This window comes from Aethalodelphis obliquidens, unplaced genomic scaffold, assembly GCF_003676395.1.
Source record: "Aethalodelphis obliquidens isolate GAN/ISIS:26980383/991018 unplaced genomic scaffold, ASM367639v1 scaffold5, whole genome shotgun sequence".
Lineage (NCBI taxonomy): Eukaryota > Metazoa > Chordata > Mammalia > Artiodactyla > Delphinidae > Aethalodelphis > Aethalodelphis obliquidens.
Window position 1 is genome coordinate 72,993,453 of NW_020837949.1, and position 6,973 is coordinate 73,000,425.

The 6,973-nt window shown below is 42.3% G+C and overlaps 1 pseudogene; it reads left to right on the top strand.

Annotated features, from left to right (window-relative positions):
• The first annotated feature begins 4,057 nt into the window (after positions 1–4,057).
• LOC113618457 (40S ribosomal protein S3 pseudogene) lies at positions 4,058–4,897 on the top strand (annotated as a pseudogene).
• The last annotated feature ends 2,076 nt before the right edge of the window (positions 4,898–6,973 follow it).

A 6,973-nucleotide genomic window follows, 5' to 3' on the forward strand; every position in this document is an offset into this window, starting at 1 on the left:
TGCAGTGGGTGAGAGTCCGCCTGCCGATGCAGGGGACAAGGGTTCGTGCCCCGGTCCAGGAAGATCCCACATGCCGCGGAGCGGCTGGGCCCGTGAGCCATGGCCGCTGAGCCTGTGCGTCCGGAGCCTGTGCTCCGCAACGGGAGAGTCCACAACAGTGAGAGGCCCACGTACTGCAAAAAAAAAAAAAGTAGCTATATAAAAGAAAAGTTTTTAAAAACTAAATTTTAAAACATTAGCCATATTTAGTATGTAGTCTTATTGGTTTAAAAACTTTTTAAAGCCATACATTTGAAATAGGAATTAAGAGTTACAAAGTTACTAGGCATAATTTTGCTTCATTGAACATTAAAAGAAAAAACTGTGACCCAATCAAGAGGCCCAAACCAAATATAATCCAGTTGTCCTTACCTTCAATTATTTCTTATTTATTAATCTATGGCTTGCATTCTATTTCTTTTCACAAATAGTTTGTTAAAAAGTGACAAAATATGATTATAGACTTGCTGTTAAATGAAAGGTCAAATGCAATACAGCAGTCAGCTGCCTGGAAAGAAAGTAGGTGCTCTGAATTTCAGGCACCAGATAAATATTCCGTGTAATTCAGGGGCTGTCATGGAAGGTACCTTTGATTGAATACTAATGTAAATAGTCATTTAAAATCCCTTTTAAGTGATCATAACACAAGTTAGAGTGGCCTCCAGCAGCTTCATCCATGTATCTTCTTTTGGAACATTTTTAATAGGCATGCTTTGTCTTTTGAATGAGTCACACACCTCTGTTTTGATTAACTTTGATCAAATTTGGAGATTTCATTTTCCCTTGTAGCTAGGTAGGGAATTCGCCATTTAGATCATTGGAAGGAATTTTAATGAATGAATAACATGTACATTTTCCTTGGCAATCCCCAGGAGAAAATTAGTCCATAATAGAATTTAACTAAAGATTTGAGAAAGTTTTCACAATTTCTCCTTCTTACCTCACCAAGGTGTAGGAAAATGTACACGTAGATTTCATTCCCCTTGATGTTCATGAAAGACCTAGGTATATTTTAATAATGTGAATTTGTACAAAATCATACAAGCATGGAGGAAGGGATCCTAAAAAATGCATAAAGGAAGAAAAATAAAATGAGTTTTGCATAACGAAAGAAGTTGAAAAATCTGTAAGTTAAGAATGGATTAATACGTAGCTTTTATTACTGTTACACTGACATGTGACTGAGAGTTATTACAGTTTATGCACAGTGTTTCATTCATAAGGTATAATCCTTGCTATTAATGTAGTACTTTAATTTTGTAGCACAGTAAGCTTAATTGTTGCTATTCCTCAGCCATCCCTTTTGCTCAGAGACCTAGACAAGCACACATGTTGTTTCAGGCCAGTGATGGACCAGTATTAAAGGGCATGCTGGTGCTTCTAGACAGGGCAGTCGTTCTCAAATTTAAGCCTGGAGGGCGTGTTAAAACAGATTGCTGGTCCTACCTGCAAACTTTCTCATTCAGCTGTGGGCAGTGAGATTTTGCATTTCTAACAAGTTGATGCTGATGATACTGGTGTAGGGACCACAGTTTGAAACCATTGAAATAGGGTATCATAGAGATTTCTGAGGCTGTGAGATTATGGGGAAATCTCTGAGGACAAGGGAGAGAAGGGAAATAAACTGCCAACTGACTTCCTTTAATGTTCTGTCTTTTTCTCCTTTCTTTTTAATGTAGGAAATACCCAACTTAGTTCTCAGAATATATTTTTCAACTTTTATCAAAATTCAGATTTTTTTCATAGAAAAGGAATATACTATCTAGGGCATAATAAGTCCTTAACAAATATTTTTAACTGTTTCATTCTCAGGATAGCCCAAAGAGAATATTTAACGCATGATGTTTTTGATACACAGGATTGTGTGGTGCTGATGATTAAGAAAATTTTAATTTAAACACCGAATCTCCATCATTTTGTGACAAGATGTATTCTGAGTTCTTTTGGGCACCAGAACAACATCTGAATTTAGAATGAGGTCTCCATGGGTGAGGTAAGCAAAGGTAATAGGTTTAAGGGGTGGGATGGAGTGGGTTGTGGAGAAAAGCAGAAATTCTTGGATATCAAGTATTTCAATCTCCAATTACAGTTCTTTCAGCAACCGTTAAAAAGCCCTTGTTATGTGCCAAGTTCTGGGTTAGGGGCTGGGGTGATAGACATATGAGCTCCCTACCTTCAGGGGACAACGATCTCATTTGTTCTCTGTACTTGCTTAGATTAAGGAAAAACCAGCTCTGGGTTCTTCTAGGACCACAGTGGTCCTAGGCTTGGGCCTGTCACTTATTATGTGGGTGATCTTGCATCAGTCATTAAACCTCTTTGAGCTTTGTGTGTACTCCTGTGGCATGACTGTGTATCACATTGTTTTTTTCCATGCTTTTGATCATGCTCTATCGCATCATGATTTTACTTAATTTTCACAGCTATTCAGATATATAAGCATTGTCCCCATTTCACAGTGGTAATCATTTTTCTAAAATGTTGATAGTAAGTTTTGTCCTGTACTTCGCAGAAGGCTTCTGAGGGTCAAAGAGATGATTTTGGGTAAGAGCTTTGCAAACTTTAAAGTGCTTTGCAGATGTGAGGCATCATTGTTCACTACACGTAAACATGTGTTTATAAGGTTTTTCTGTATGCCAGTTACCCTCAGATGTTTATAATTAGAGAGAAAGAAAGTGAAATAAAAGCATTTGCCTCTATGAGGCTGGAGTTCCAAGACCCCCACGTCTCTTCTTTTGGTTACTGGGTACAGGCGCTTTTTGAATTGAGTCTCACACGCAACAGCATGGCCTAAACGCTCTGTTTATGCCTGGGCTACTGGCTGATTCACAGTAGTGCCCTCTTGGCATTTCATAAGTGGACCTCCAGCCTTGTTACGTCTGCCATCCTGTCCCTGTCACTACTTCCAGCTTTAGCCTAAATTCCTCATGGCCATCCCTTTCCATGTCTTTACCTCTGACAATTCTGACATCCACACTAATGACCCTTCAAATGTCCCAAATTCAAAAGGTACGCTGCCTTTTTCCTTGCTCTCCTTCTGAGCTGCTCTATGTCCGAAATTCAAAATATCCAATCCTCAAATACTTTCCAACCTCTTTCCTGCACTTATAAATCCTCCACACTTAGGTCTTTAGTCATGGCCTCCATGTGGCCTCCTCCTGTGCTCACATGACTCTCCCTGATTTTGTTTGTTGGTTGGTTTGCTGCTTATCCGTACCTACAATGTGGTAAGCACTGTGCTAAGTACTAGGGGTGGAGAGACAAAGTAGAGTCTTCATTCAAGGTGCTCTTGACCTAACGGGGAAGACAGTCTAAACTAACTAAGCCAACAAGGATAAGAGGACGTGGGAAGGGCCATGTGGAGGTTTGTACTGGCTGCTGCAGAACTTAGATGAATGGACAGTTTCCTGGATGTGATGCTGGGGTCTTAAAAGACAAGTAGCGTTGACCATCTGTGGGTGCATAGAAAGGATGTAAGAGTAAAGGAGGAGTAGAAGTGAGGACATATGGAGACCTAGACAGGTTTGGAACGCTTGAGGAGACTTTAAGTAGCTAGACTCAGCCTCAGCAGAAACTGCAGATGTGAGATGCTTAGAGAAAGAAGGAATCTGGGCCTGGGCAAGTAATCAGGGTCAGATCATGCAGGTGCTTGTGTGCTCTACCATGAAGACATATGACCTGATTTGTTAGATCATATCACAGTTAGAAAAAACACGCTGGCATCAAGATTGGTGGCAGGGACGCCACTTAGGTGCCATTGCACTCATCTAGGCAGGAGACGATGCAGGTCTGAACCAAGGCAGATGTTAACCCAGACTCTGGGCTTTGCTCCTCTCTCTTCTCAAGCTAAACTCCATCATCAATCATGCCAGCACTGATTCTGCTATACCTTTTCAGAGTCTTTAAACTCTACGTATCTGTTGACTCAGTAATTTCACATCTTGGAATTTAACCGAGAGAAGTCTTCAAAGATAGATGTATAAAAATAAAATATTACTATAAAAATTTACAACTTTTCCTTTCGGTGGCGCGTGGCAGCAAGATGGCGGTGCAGATATCCAAGAAGAGGAAGTTTGTTGCTGACGGCATGTTCAAAGCTGAACTGAATGAGTTTCTCACTCGGCAGCTGGCTGAAGATGGGTACTCTGGAGTTGAGGTCCGAGTTACACCAACCAGGACAGAAATCATTATCTTGGCCACCAGGACACAGAATGTTCTTGGTGAGAAGGGCCGGCGGATCCGGGGAATTGACTGCTGTGGTTCAGAAGAGATTTGGCTTACTTGAGGGCAGTGTAGAGCTTTATGCTGAAAAGGTGGCCACGAGAGGTCTGTGTGCCATTGCCCAGGCAGAGTCTCTGCGTTACAAACTCCTAGGAGGCCTTGCTGTGCGGAGGGCCTGCTATGGTGTGCTGTGGTTCATCATGGAGAGTGGGGCCAAAGGCTGCAAGGTCGTGGTGTCGGGGAGACTCCGAGGACAAAGGGCTAAATCCATGAAGTTTGTGGATGGCCTGATGATCCACAGTGGGGACCCTGTTAACTACTATGTTGATACTGCCGTGTGCCACGTGCTGCTCAGACAGGGTATGCTGGGCATCAAGGTAAAGATCGTGCTGCCTTGGGACCCAACTGGTAAGATTGGCCCTAAGAAGCCCCTGCCCGATCACGTGAGCATTGTGGAACCCAAAGATGAAATACTGCCCACCACTCCCATCTCCGAACAGAAGGGTGGGAAGCCAGAGCCGCCTGCCATGCTCAGCCGGTACCCACAGCATAATAGGGTCTCCTTGGCCGCTGGATCTGGAGTCTGGATGTTGCTCTATAAAGGCCTTTAATAAAATCTTTTTAAAAGAAAAAAAAATTTACAGATAGCCTAATTATCCAATAATAGAAGATTAGTTAAGCAAATTTTTCTATGACATTCAGCGATATTTGAGGCAACCATGAACATGATCTTGAAACCGGATTTGACTATTTAACTGTAATCCCTAAATAAAATACTGAGTTTATTTGTAAGGATTCTCAAACCACATTCTTCTCAGCTCCTGGTGTTTTTCTCTCTCATGACTTGATTCTCTATCCCCTTAGATCCTCACTGTCAAGATATTAGTATTAGCCTGAAGACATCTGTTGCCATCTTAATTTTCCTACTGCCTCACTTTTACTGATAGGCTGCCTCACTTTGGGAGACTTTCTTTAGGTGTACAAAGCCACTGATCTCCTACTAGGCTTGGGGCAGGCTGGGTCTTTTCTTCCACTTGTTAATTAATGTACTGTAAAGGCAAGAGCTTTAATTTTAGCTCTGCAGCTGGCCACACCAGACTTGTGGTTATGGCTTATGGCCTAGGGGAAGTATTTTCTTACATATTTAATCAGTCACTGACTTAAGGTGAAACACCAAAGCTAGGCTACAGTGCTCATTCATTTCCTCATTGGACAAAATCTCACTAAAGAGTATTCTGGGCGTGGCACTGCAGTGTGGTGAAACAGGGAGGAACCATATAGGTATTTATGGCCTGGAGCCTGTCGTTTAGGAGTTTGGACTTTTGTTGCAAGGGATTCTGTAAGAGGATACATGAGAAGAATGTAAGGTGGGAAGATTAGCTAAGAAAACAATAACAGCAGCGACATGAGTAACAGTAAATAACATTTGTATAGAAAGTTTGACAGTGTATAATTTGTATTTCACATACATTAGAGTGCTCTTCTAATGCGGGTGTCACCAAATCCACATGTATCTTAAGTGTTCAAGAGACAAGGAAAGCACTTTGGCCTAGGGTGATCAGCCCAAGAAGAAGTATTAGGATTGGAATGCAAAGGGGGATAGGTAGATAGAAAAAAAGACCACTCTGTTTGGTGGGAATGATATAAGAAAAAGCACAGAACAGGGAAGTACAAGTCGAGTTAGGACTAGAAATTGGACTGGGGCTCATAGTTTGGGAAGAGGAGTGGGTGAGGGTCAGGAAGTGGGAGACGAGGGGTGACGAAACCTGGACACGTAGCCGACTGTGGAGCTCCTGAATGCCAAGCTTAGGAATTCGTGAATAATGGAATATCATGTTAAGAGTAACAGTTTTAGAAGAATAATCTCACAACTGAAGGCAAAAGGGACAAAAGTGGGGACTAGAATGGATATCAGATATGCCGCACTGAGATGCTAAGCCCCTGGATTATGATGGTGACTATTACAGTTGTCTATTCCTGGTTAACAAACCATCCAAAACTTTAGTGGCTTAAAAACAACACTCTGTTATTTCTTCTGGTTTGTAGGCAGACTGGGCTCCACTGGGGGCTCTTTCTTGAGATTACTCAGGGGCTTATAGGCAGATGTGGCCAGGGCTGCAGTCGCCTAAAGGCTGAGCTGGACATTCAGGATGGTTCACTGTCCCGACTGAAATGCCGGCTGTCGTCGGGGAGCTGAGCTTGATGGGAGCACCTTCACATGCCTTGGGCTTCTCACAGAGTGGCAGCTGGACTCTGAGAGAGCTGCAAGGCTTCTTATGAGCTGGCTTTGAGAGCCCCAGAATGGCATTTCTATTGAAGTCTGCCCAGATTCAAGGAGAGGGGAATTAGACCACATCCCTCAATGGGAGAACTGTCAAAGAATTGTGGGCTATTTAATTTGTCACAGTAATTGTGAAGATGGAAAATAGGCACTTCCTGGAAGTAACTTGTTGGTCATATGTAATGGGGGGACATACATAGAGGGCTGGGCTAAGATCACTAAGAGATTTTTTATGCCTGATTATCAGGGAAAAGAGCTCTCATATCACCTTCTCTTGCGTTAGCCCAGTGTCTACTCAATGTGCTATAAGTCCTGCTTATTTTCGTCTATCCACCTCTGTTCCCTAACAGCAAAGATTGGATTGGAATTGTTTCCCTTGTATCTCCAGTGCCCCATTCAAATCTTGTTATAAAATAGGCATTCAAAAAATAT